The sequence below is a fragment of the Sciurus vulgaris genome (genome assembly GCF_902686455.1).
Source record: "Sciurus vulgaris genome assembly, chromosome: 3".
Classification (NCBI taxonomy): Eukaryota; Metazoa; Chordata; class Mammalia; order Rodentia; family Sciuridae; genus Sciurus; species Sciurus vulgaris.
The window spans coordinates 25,218,915-25,231,763 of record NC_136463.1 but is presented as its reverse complement, the minus strand read 5'-3'; positions in this window follow the sequence as shown (position 1 = coordinate 25,231,763).

The window sequence follows — 12,849 nt, the reverse complement described above, 5'->3', positions numbered from 1 at the left end:
GCTGTTGCACCAGCCTAGAGAGAAGTTTCCAGTTGGTTTGGACCCTGGGGTGCGGGGAGCTCTTCATGAGAGGGTTCTTGTGTTGAGAACAGCAGTGCCAACCAAGCTGGCCATAGCCTGGTCTGGAGTCTTCAGGCCTCTGGTTATTCTCACCAGGGCCCCGCCCACTGGCTCCACCCCTGCCTCTTGGTTCCCACTCTCCCTCTGGCCTCTGACCCCTGGAGCCAGGGCCCAGGACAGGCCCTCCCCCAGTTCTTGGTTTCACCTCTGAAACTCCAAGGCTCCACATTGCTGAGATTTTACTAGGGCTCCCAGCTGGGTCCCACCTTTGATCTGGCTTCAAAAAATAAAAAGCAGTAGCAGGAGAGTAATTTTCCCCCGACCTGCTGGGGAGGAAGGCAGGCTGGAGGCAGGTCCTGACCAGCCCGGCCCACTCTGAGCCTGCAGTCAGAAGCTGGTGGCAGCCGGTGGGGGCCAAGGGAGCAAAGCCATCTATCCTCTTGACTCCCTCCTTTTTCCTTCCAGAGCATGAACCTCCTCAGTCTTCCTTCCCTGCCAATCAGGAGGAGAAAGGGCCATGCAGTTGCTTCTGGCACATCTCCCCATACTGGGATTTCCCCACTCAGCCTCTAGCATGCTAGCCTGGCTTACGGCTGGGCCTCTGCTTCCTCAGTGCCAGAGGGGTGCCTCTGACCTCTCTTCCCTCTTTGCCTGCCCTCTTCCTGGAGAATGGTCACTGACCACCACTCAGGGTGGGGCCTGGCAACAGGCAAGTCTGCCCACCTGGCTGGGCACCTGAGACATGACTCAGTTGGCTGTCTCCATGCCAGCAGGGCTCTCTTGGGAGGCTGGACTGAGGAGTAGGGACGGAAGGCCTGCTGGAGAGAGGAAAGGTCAGCCTTTTATGGTGCTTCCCCCAATTCTGTCCCAGGGGCACTGCAAATCCTAGCTCAGGATTTCCATCATCTTTTGGTGGCAGCCCTGCCCCTTCCATTCAAAGGCGGTGAGTCCTCACCTGTTCCCAGGATGCTTACCTGGCCCTTCTAAGCAGCTCACCCCCATCTTGCTGAGCTGCAGGTGAGGGAGGGCGTGCAAAGTTTTTACTGGAAGGCAGTAGAAACCCACTCTTCAAGCAGCTGAGCTGCCCCAATAGACACAAGAGCCACTGACCACTTGACAGGTGGAGAAGGAGTCAGGGGTCCAACCCAGGAGAAAAGTGGCAACTGAGTTTGATGGGACAAGAGCTGAGGGTGAGGGGGCGTGACCAGGCAGCCAAGCACAAGGGACTTTCTGGGTTTCCATGTCCTTAGTTTGCCACCTCTGTCTCTCTTCAGGTAAGACGCTTATCCCACTTACACACTCTGAAAGTCCTAAATACTGGGACTCTTCAGGATTGGCCAGACCCGCGCACACACCTCCTCTTTTCCTCCGCTTCAGGGCCCTGGGCCCGGAGGGCTCAGGACACTACTTGTGCCCCAGTCTCTGGCTGCAGAGGGAAGTCCCTTTGGAAGTTGCGCCCCCACCTTGCCAGAGGGATCTCTCCCTGACCTGGGGCCAGAAAGGAGAGTTCAGGGAGAGGAGGAAAGGAAGTTGGGAGCCACCCGTCTCCAGGTGGGGCGGGGTCTGGGCAGCGATAACCATCATTCTGGCAGCTCCAACCTGTTCTATCGGTGAGTAATTTTTTTCCTAGAGGAGAAAGGTGAAGGCCTTGGTGGGGAGCTATTCTGGCTCTGAAGTGTCCGTGCAGCTCCCGGGCCCCTCCAGGCCTTGTGCAAGAGCAGTAAATCTCTCACCACCCACAGGCTGGGGGGCTGCTGCTGCGCGACTTTCATGTCAGGGAGGTTTTACGCGTTTGCTCCTCAGTCAGGCTCCGTGGCTCCTGCCTGGGGCCTCTCCCCAGCCTGTAAAAATCCAGCCCCATAAATCTGCGCTGCCCCCCTAGGGGCCAAGCAGAGTTCTTCCCACTCCACCTCCCACCCTCTCCCCAAGAGATGGCAGGGCCATGGCAGGGTGAAGAGGCCAAAGGCCTTCTGGGAAGGGCAGAAGTGGGGCCAGGGGCTTCCTGGAGCCCGCTCTGCCTGGCTCCTCAGGCATCTGCTACTGTCTTGCTACGTTTAGACCCTGTGATGGAATGCTCCAGCACTGGAGGGGCTTCTGGTAGAGAGGCCCTTGGCGACCACTACCTGCCAAGCATCCACCTGAGCCTCCTGAGACAGGTGGCTGTCTGTCTGCCAAGCCCCCAGGTGCAGTCAGAGGTGGCAGGCAGCCCAGTGACTATGCTGCTTTCCTGGATCCAAATGGGGAACCCAAGGATTGAGAAAAGGGGTAACAGTGGCTGAGACCTAGAAGATCATGTCCATGGTGTGGTTTCAGTGATGAAGCATGGTTCTTAATTTCCCAGTGTGATGGAGAAGGCAGGACATTCGCCCAGGACGTGGGCATTGAGAAGGGGTCAGATGGCAGGCGCCAAGGTGGGTCTCAGGGCAGGCATGGAAGAGTTGGGATGTCCTGGGGATGTCCTGCTAGAAGGGAGCTGGGGACAGAAGAAGAGGTGAGGGCTCTTCCAGTCCAGGGAACCATCTGTTTGAAGGCTCCTGGGAAGAGGATGAGCCTGGGTGGGGGAGGCAGGAAGTTGCTGGGAGGTGAGGAGCCTGTGCCTGTTTCTGCCCTTTCTGAAACCGGAAGTGGGAAGCAAGAGCAGCCTGCAAGCTGAATGCTAGGAGGGCTGAGACAGGCAGTGGAAAGGAAGGCTGCTGGTGGGAGGGTCTGAGCGGGAGGCAGCCTCTTGGGCAGAGAACTTCCCATGCCAAGGGCTCGCAGACCCTCCTGGCTTACTGGGATCAGCCTGTCAGAAGAGGGGACACTGAGAAACCCAGGGTGTCTGAGCCGGAAATCATCTCACCCCATCCCTGCCACATACAGATTCAGCCAACCTACATCTCATCTGCCCACTTGTACTGCCAATGGCTACCATTTATTGAGCACCTACTGCGTGCCAAGCACTGCTTTAAGGACTTCACATGCATCTACTCATCTAATCCTATTTGCCCCCCAAGGTAGGTCCTATAATCAGCCTCACTTCACAGAGAAGTCCGAGGCGTGGCAAGCTCACCCAGGCCAGATCACACAGCTGGGTGACAGCAGACGAGTCAGGATTCCTAGCAGGCGGGCTGGCTCCAGAGCCCACCTTGTCCTCTCTCTACTGCAGAAGAAGAGGTTCCACCATGGAGACCTGGGAAAGGGAACCCTCTGCACCTTCTCCTACCTCCTGCAGCTGCCAATGGGGGTGGCCCTGGGCATTTGGAGAGAAGCCTGCCAGTTGTCCTCTGCCCTCAGGGAAGGGGCAGTTTGACCTAACCTCCTGGCCCTCTTTGGGGCCCTGTGCCTCCTGGGGCATGCCCACCTCGGAAGCCACATCAGGGCTAGCGCCTGTCTCTCTCCCACAGGGGTGCTGCGCTTCCGCTAGCACCCAGCAACCACTGGGAACTCGGCAATAGCAAAAGTGAAACCGACTCAGCCGGTTTCCCACCCCCGCCCAGGGAAACGGGGAGCAGCCTCAGCTGGACAACAACCAATTAGGCACTTTTTATTGCCCACGCTGTCATAATCCTCAGAGCTTGGCTGGGACAAAGAGGAAATGGGAGAGGATGGAATTCCAGGATGCCTTCCGAATTCGTCCCAGCCTGCTTCTGGACCAGACGGCACTGATACCATCCACAAGAATGTCCCTCCAAGGGAGCCCAGTCCTGTCTTTGCTTCTATTGGGTCTGACAAGAGTCCTTCAGGCTGGGCAACGTGGCACACACCTGGAATTCCAGAGATTCAGAAGGCTGAGGCAGGAAGGTCACAAATTCAAAGATAGGTTCAGTAACTTCCCAGGACACTGTCTCAAAAAATAAAAAAGGTTGACGATGTAGCTCAGTGGTACCTAGCATGTGCCAGGACCTGGGGTGAATTCCCAGCATTGCCAAAAAATTTTTTTAAATTCCTTCAACTTCATTGGGGGGTGGGGGTTCCTCTTGTCCTTTGCTCCATAATTCAGGAACAGGTGTGGCAGCTAGGATCATACAGTTAAGGAAATCTCTGGTTTCACCAGGATGTTGGCATTGGGAATCAGGGAATGATTGATTTTCCAGTGAGTTTAACTCCTTTCTCAGACCAGCAACTCCCAGAGGATTGTGGTCGTATCTCTATCAGATCCAAAGTCCCTGGAGGTGTATTCCTGAGAGAGGGCCATGCCTCACTAGTCCCCCGCACCCTCTTCAGCTGCCCAGGGCAGAGCTTTGTTCTCATGGGTTGTTCCTCCTGTCCATGAATGACACCAGGCTGCATTCCGGCTAGAAACTAGCCTGAAAGTGTTTCTACCCCTCCTCTGTAAAATGCAGGACCACCTTGGGGCTTGAAAATTGAATGTGAAAATGTGCAAGCTTGGTCCACAGGAAGGGCTCAGTCAATGAGAGCTTTGATTACTTTTTTGGGCAGCTGGCAATAGGAAGGAGACCCCATCCTAGGAAGCTGCTCTTTGCCCCTTAAAAAAACCAGGATGGAGAGCTGGGTGTGGTGATGCATGTCTGCAATCCCAGTGGCTTGGGAGGTTGAGGCAGGAGGATCACAAGTTCAGGACCAACCTCAGCAACTTAGCAAGGCCCTAAGGACTTAGGGAGACCCTGCATCAAAATGAAAAGGGCTGGGGATGTGGCCCAGTGGTTAATCTCTTAGTTCAATCTCTGTTACAGAAAAGAATAGAAAAGAAAAGAAAGGAAGAAAAAAAAAGGAAAAGAAAAGAAACAAAACCAGATGGATGGGCTGAAGATGTGGCTCAGTGATGGAGTGTTTGCCTGGTATGTGAGGCCCTGGGTTCTATGCCCAACACTGAAAGAGAGAGAAAGAAAATGGGATGGAGGACTCCAACAGCTCCAGCTTAGAGGGGTACTCAGGGCAGGAGGGGCAGAAGTCCACCAGATGGTTGCTCTGCGCAGGTCTCTGACTGAGACCCCTGTGGATAGGTCAAGTCCATTATCTCCAGGAAGTGGCAAGGAGAGCTGTGATCAGCCTGCACAACCTCAGAGCTCTGCAGTGAAGATTGATTTCAAGTTCTGACCCCATTGCTGAGGCAGAACAGAACAGAGACAGGATAGTGGACCTCGCCACTTCCCAAGAGCAGGGAGGGGAATGGTGGTTCCTTCCCCAGGGTAGTGGGGGTGTTCTCAAAGCCCACAGAGGTGCTCCTTTGATTTTGTTGGTGGATTGGACCAGGGCAGGCAGATGGTTGCCATGACTCGTCCCAGAGCATGGATTCCAAAATCACCTGAAGGAGGAGAGGAGACACAGGGAGGAGAAAACACATCCACCTTCCTTATCACAGATAGAGACACACGTCCAGGTTCAGAGTGATCCACAAGTTGCTTGAGTATTGATACTGCCTGTGCTGGATGTTGGTGGCTGCTTCTAAGAGGAGGCACTGCCTCTCCTGCGGGTTCTGCCCTGAGGAAGGACCCTGGGTGGGGCTGAGCAGGTTGACACTGGCATGAACCTCAGACAGGCTAGGCAGGCAAGTAAGAGGAGGAAGGCGCGCCATGAATTCTTTTAAAAGATGGAACAGACACCCCCATCTGAAGTGTGTAAGAATGGGGAGGTGGGGCAGGAGCTGGGGCTCCTGACGCTCTCTGGAAAATCCAGGGGGAAGTTGCTCTCCTTTCTTCTTCTCAACTTCAATTTAGAAGTCACCCCATCTGCTACATACATACAGGGATAATTTGTCCATTAAATATTTTTTTTAAAAAATTTTTTTTGATATGGGGATTGAACTCAGTCACTCAACCACTTAGCCACACCCCCAGCCTTTTTTATTTTTTATTTTGAGACAGGGTTTTGCTAAGTTGCTTAGGGTCTCCCTAAATTGCTGAGGCTGGCCTCAAACTTGGGATCCTCCTGCCTCAACCTCCCTCGTCACTGGAATTACAGATGGGTGTCACTATGCCCAACTTAAAATAACTTTTAAAAAGGCACTTTCAAAAGAAAGAAACAAAGACAGACAGGGTGACACATGCCTGTAATCCCAACAACTCGGGTGATTGAGGCAGGAGGATTGCAAGACTAAGGTCATCTTCAGCAAGTTAGTGAGACCCTGTCTGAGAGAGAGAGAGAAAGAGAGAGAGAGAGAGAGAGAGAGCGAGAGAGAGAGCGCAAGCGAGCTGGGGACGCAGCTCAGTGGTAGAGCACCCCTGGGTTCAACCCAGCCCTACTCCGCATACCAGAAAAATATAACAGGGAAAAAAATTCACATCCACCTGGAAGCTTTCCTGATGTTCCCAAGGTTTCCTTACCAGGCTTATCTTTAGAGTGATCTTGCTTGTGAAAACTTTGCCTGGGTGGAGAAAAAAAAATGTACCTCCTCTCTGCCCCTCCTCCCATCTCCTGCTGCTGCTGTGGGCTCCCACCAGCCAGGGGGCAGGGTCCTAGTCCAGTACTGGGAGAGGTCCAGAGGAGACCCTTGCAGCAGCTGCTAGTCTGCTAGGGGAGGTGTGGTTCTTGACCACAGGGATTTCTCCGTCTGGGGGGAAGACAGAACACATCCCTGATTCATCAGCAGAGACCAGAAACAGGGGCAGACAGCAGATGAATAGCATGCTTGAGGTAGTGCTGGAAGACTGGCAAGAAAATACGGGGAAGAGGACCAATGAGTTAATGGAGAAGAACTTCCGAGAGGAGGATCTGAAATAGATTTGGAGGGAAGAGGCTCAATGAATGTCATTTATCCTGAAACGGTATCTACTACCCAAAGAAGAAACTTCCAGGAACTTCTGAGCCAGGATTCCAAATCAGCCCTGTTCTCCAGGCTTGGGCTATGTAAACCAGGATGAGGTGCCCACAAGAGGGGAGGCGAGGGAGGGACAAAATGGTAGGGAGGGGAAGTTCCTCCCTGGCCTGTGGATGACCCAAAGTCACTTAAATGGAAAAGAGAGAAAGGCGAGTTGAGCAGGTCCCAGTCTGGGTCTGGCCACAGTGAGTCAGGGAGCCAGGCCGTCTGATCCCATGAGCCAAATCCCTGAATCTCTGGGGAATCTCTTAAAGGCTCCAAGTGTCCAGCCTAAAAGCCACTGACAGGTACTGATCTGCCCCTTCCCTGACCTCCTCCTCTTGCCCTTTTAGTGCCCTTTGTCCTCCAACCCTGGGGTCTCAAGGACACATTCTCTCTGTCAGGCTGAGTTATTCCCCCTGCCCCCACCAAGATTTGGGATAGAATTTGATAAAGATGGCAGAACGAAGGGCCTCAAAAGATAGGTGTGGGGCAGAAGAGAGCGGACTGCAAAACTCTGGGAGATGGGGAAAATCCATAGCCCAGCTGACAGAGACCTGGCTACCCGAGACCCTTCCTACAGCCAGGGTGGCATTAACCCTTGGTCAGAGAGGTCCCAGTAGCAGGTTTGTAAAAGGGTGGGTATGTGGAGAGAAGGGAGGTGAAGGGAAGGTGGAATTAACATGGTTTCCCAGAGACCCACTCACAGACACTAAGAGGGATATATATTAGGAAGCAATTCCTGGGCAGGGCCCTCTGCTCTGGGTCTAACCACTCAGGGACATTGCAGAGTCCCAATTAGATCCTGTCCCAGATAGACCCAGGTCAGGTCAGCTCAAAGGGTCTGCTTAGGGGCTTCCCGAGTCAAAGCACTTGAACTGTTCAGTTTCTTAGGAGGACTCCTGGAGGTGACTCCTGAGTCCTGTTGCCAGGTACGTGTATTACGGGGGTGAGTCTCTTTGGCAGAACTAAAGTCTCCTGATAGCCCGTGTAAGACAAGGCAGATGTGGCTCCCTCTCTTGTTGGAGGAAAGGGTGTCTCCTGAGCCCCTGGACACTCTTCCCCAGTCCACAGAAGCTGACTCCACAGCCCCACGGGAGGCCTGGAGCCTGGGGGAGCCCAGTCTCAGGAGGGAAGGAAGAGAGTGGCAGAGTGGTGAGGCAGTGGGATGTCTCTTCCGCCTGGTAGATTAGTGACTGAGACAGGAGAGGGCCTGTCACCGGCCCATAAATAAAAGCAGCAGAGACTCTCCTCCATCTGTGTTTATCTGTCTGGCCTTGAGCTTCCGGGAGAGGAGATGTCTCAGCAGCCCCAGCATCAAACGCCAGGAGCTGAAGGGGAGGAGGGCAGCCTCCCTCCCTTCTCCTCCAGCTCCCCACCTCCATTTCAGCTTCCTCAAATCCCTTTTTCTTGGCCCCCTCTCTTTTAGCCTAGAGACTGGCTCCAGGAGCCTTCTCCTCCTGGGGGTGGAGGCCCAAGGTGGGGAGTGTGGTCTCTGCCATCTCTTCCGACCAGGCTCAGTCTTCTTGGACTCAGAAGATACCCTGGGTCCCCAGGGAGATGAAGGGTGGAAATCAACAGGGCTGAGTATAAGATTCTCCTCTGCAAGGATCAAGGAATGAGGAACTGTACCAGGGGAGGGAACCAGGAAGCCCCTTAACGATGATGAAGGACCAGAAGACCCTGCTTTCTGCTTCCTACCCCAGCTTACTCCTCTGCCGAGCACCCCACCTCTGCTTTCTGCCTCCCTGGACCCTGCACCTCCAACTCTTCTTAGGTCCCCAGACACCACCTGGGCTTTTCTTTTCTTTTTCTTTTTTTTTTTTTTTTTTTTTTTTTTTGGTGCTGGGGATCGAACCCAGGGCCTTGTGCTTACAAGGCAAGCACTCTACCAATTGAGCTATCTCCCCAGCCCCCCACCTGGGTTTTTCTAAGTGTGATCACTAGACCACTTGCATCTATGTCACTGGAAAGGGAAAGGGAACTGTTTATTTAAATGCAGATTCTGGAGAGAAAGGGGGTAGCAATCTGGTTAAAGCTGTGGAGTTCCTCGAAAATCTGTCTCAGAGCTGCATCTGTATAGCAAACACACTGCCTTTACTTAGATTAAGTATAGATCAATAAAAATGTCAATGTTTTCTAAAATGCATTTATTCATATTTTATATAATAAAACATCATCTGTCTATAAAAAAATAAATTTAAAAAAATAAATGCAGATTTTGGGGCCCTCACAGAATTAATCAAGAGGGGCTTGCGAATTTGTGTTTTAATGACCATCCCTGGTGAATGCTGGTGTCGTTCAAGCTTGAGGAAGCCCAGTTATGCTGCATGAAAACATCCACTCCTGTTCTCCACCACATCCTTAGGGCCCAGCTCAGTGCTTGGGACGGAGCAAGCATGCAGTTATTTGAGTGCATTTCACTATCTATTCCTCATTTTGTTCAGGCCTTCCTTGGAGTCCTAATAACCCCAAATCTTTGGGAGGATCCCAAGTCCTTGCTTCCTGCTAGGTTGTTAATGCCAGAATATGCAGGCTGGACCCGTAGTGTCTTTAAACAGAATTAGGCAATAAGAAACAGCCTAATGATAAGTAGTTCAGGCACTCGAGCCATTAGCGGGGAGCTCTTTGATGGGAGGTGAGCCCCCTCAGCTTTTCTTGGATTCCATAAGAGCCATCTCCTTTGACCACCCTCAAGGGAGCAATGGTGGGGTACAGGGCTCAAGGCATGGTAGAAGCCAGCGAAGGAAAATTTATGAAAGAAAAAATCTGCAACCACGTGAAAGAGACATAGTTGGATGAGGTTGCCGGTCAAAAAGAGAGCACAGCACTGTTACATAATTCAGGATCAGTGGACCCTGAAATTTTCCAGTGGACAGATATCCCAGGGAGCAACACACAAGTCAGCTGTTTTCTTCAGTTTCTCCAAATGTCAGATGGACACCTGTTATTTGTTTTTATTTTCTTGGTCCTTGGAGATTGAACCCAGAGAAACTTTACCACTGAGCCACATCCCCAGCCCTTTTTTATTTTTATTTTTTTATTTTGACAAGGAGTCTCGCTAAGTTGCTGGGTGTCTCACTAAATTGCTGAGGCTGGCCTAGAACTTTTGATCCTCCTGCCTCAGCCTCCAGAGTGGCTGGGATTACAGGCGTGTGCCATCATGCCCTGCACGCACGTGGACATCTCTGGAGGGGGAAAAATAAAGGGCTTTTTCAGAAGTGCAGTCTACTAGTGTCAGGGCCATCCAGTATTACTGCCTCTTTGAATTTTGTTTGCATTACATTTACATTAATTTGCTTGGGCTGAACCAACAAATGTAGTATGCAAATGAACATAAAGTGGTGGGGTTGGAGTAGGGAGTCTCCCTGAGGCAAAGAGAGAAGATGTGGAGGAGGACAACACTGGGAGATGCCTGAGATCGGAGAGGGCCCCCAGGCTCCAGAGTGAAGAGTATGGTCTAGGACTTTAAGATCCCTGACACTGCAGGCCTCAAGAGGCCTGTGGAAGAGGGCTGGGGAGCAAAGGACCCAGGCATTCTGGGGGTGGTGTAGGCAGATGAACAGGGTTCTCAGGTCCCATGGGGCAGCAGGGAGCCTGGGAGCCAACCCCAAGAAAGCACCAACTGGGTGGATGGCAAATACTTGCCCTGAGGCCTTAGGGAGGGATGAGAGAGGCAGGAGGCTGGGAGAGGAGGAGGAGGAGTATCTGATACCAGGTCAGAGTTTCCTGAGGAAGAGGCAGAATCACTCCTGGGCAGGAGAGGAAGATGGCAAAAGCTGTCCTTGTGGCAGTGGCAAAGGCCCAGAAAAGAGGCTTGAGAGGAAAGTTGAGGAAGGGGTCAATGAAGACCTTAGAGAGGCAGGCTGTCCATGTCCCTCTTCCCGGTGAAATGGTCCCTGAGGAACCCAGGCTTGGGACAGGTAGAGGAGGCAAAGTCTTCAAATCTAGGGAAAAGTCCTATTGGGGGTGGGTGGAGATACAATTCCACTCTCATGGGAACTCTCTGCCCTCAAAGAGCTCCAATATGTTGGAAAAGATACAGTCCATGTCTTTGGGAGTTCCCTAGTCTAACAGAGGAGACAACTCCAGCCTGGGGGGTGGGGGTGGGGTATATGGGGATGTGGCACACATTCTCAGAATCACCCAGGAGCTCTTCCAGCAGTATATCTGCAAGGGCAAAAGACAAGTCGCCTTTCCCAGATAGAGGGGACCCTGACACAAAGGAGCAATCAGAGTTCAGCAAAGATAGTCAAGGGAGGCTTCCTGGAGTGACTTTTGAGTGAGCTTTTGAAGAAGAAGGAAAACAGGGGTTAGGAGCTCATTCTCTGTTGCCTGGAGCAGGGAGGGGTGACAGCTACTGATGTTGAAGGGAGGCCAGTTGACTCGAAGGCCTCCTGGCAGCAATGCCAGATGACCCATATCTGGAGAAAACTTTCCCAGAGATGGTCACTTGATATTCAGAGAAACTGAGGCTTAGAGGGGGTGAAAAAAAAAAAGGTAACTTGTTCAAGATCACCTATCAGGTTAAAGGGAAGCTGAGACCAGCAAGCAGACCTCTAGTTTTGAACTCTTTCCCCTCCCTGGGCTGGCAAGCTTTGATAACCTAGGGCTGTTGTCAGAAGGTTCCAGGAGCCTGTCATCCTCCAGGTGGGCTGTTAGAGCAGGGGAAAGCACCTTAATCTCTTAAGGCCTCTTTTTCTCCATCTGTATTTTGGGCTCTTTCATCTAAAGAGGGGAAAGTCCTTTTCAGGAAGGTCCCAAGTGAATCCCAAGTGTTGGCAGTATTTGCTCAGTTTTCCTTTAGGGATGGGTGAATGGATGAGGGAAGGAGGGCAAGCAGAGGCTGGGCCTCCAGTGATCAAACCTACATTTCTTCCAAAAGGACAGAATCCGAAGATTTTCGATTGGGGGTAAATTTGCATGCACTTTGCATATCAAGCGTGTGAATACCAGGCCCAGGCCACGTGCTCTGGAATCTCCCTGGCTCCGGCTCTCTCTTCTGTGGTTTCCCCACCTGCCTGAAAGCCTCCTAGTTGCCAGTTGTGTGGCCACAGCTGGAGAAGCGGGGTTCAGAAGTTGGCCACTGACTTCCCCAGGACCAACAAAGTCCTTCTGCCCTCCCCAGCCCAGAGCCCAGGGGGCCTCCCCAGGCCTTGCAGAAGGCTCCGAGCTGGCTGGGGGCTGCCTCTAATCATGCTGAGGCCTCCTAGTACTCTCTCTTCCAAACGGGACCCCCTCTAAGGATAACCGGTGGGAGTCCCAGGGGCTCTGCCCCTGACCTTGCTCCTGCCCCCGGGGCTGGTAAGAGTGGTCCTGCACCCCACCCACCGCGCCCTCATCGAGGCCGGGGTGTTCGGCTGCAGTGGGCCGGCGAAGGGCTGTCCCCTCCCACTGGAGCCAAATAATTGCCTCCTGCTTTGTTGTGTGGTGTCTGGGGCCCGGGGCCTCTCATTTGTGGGGACGTGCTGTGGCGAGAGCCTCCCTGCGTAATTACCCTCCTCCCCATCGCCGCCGCCGCCGCCACTGAGCCTCCTGCGTCCGCTGGGCCTTACTCACCCCCGCCCGGCCTGCAGCTCCCCCACGGCCCAGACGCAGGGAACTCCCTCCCCGGTCCAAGCCGTGCTTTCCCGGCAAACAATCTTTCTGCTTCCCTCCACCCCCGCGCCGCGTAAGCCGGCTTCATTGCGGGGAGAGAGACCTGCAAAGGTACCTGGTCTCCATGCACCCCCTTCTCCCTCCGCCCGCGGCCCGGATAGCCACTGGGCTGCGGGCACGCGCCTCTCGTTGCGCTGCATCTGGGCAGCAGTTGCACCTGTCGGGACTCGTTCCCACTTAGGATTGGAGCTACTGCGACCCTGATACCTGGGGAAAAACACCCAAATCCAGGTTCTTTTTTCTCCACCTTTTCCTATTTCTCAACCACCTGTTTATCTATTTGCTGGAAAGGAAGGAAGGAAGGGAGGGAGGGAGGGGGAGACAGGGCCTGGGACACACCCATACCCCAGGGAAAAAACAGAAGGATTCTCAAAGCCAGAGACTCCTCCAGT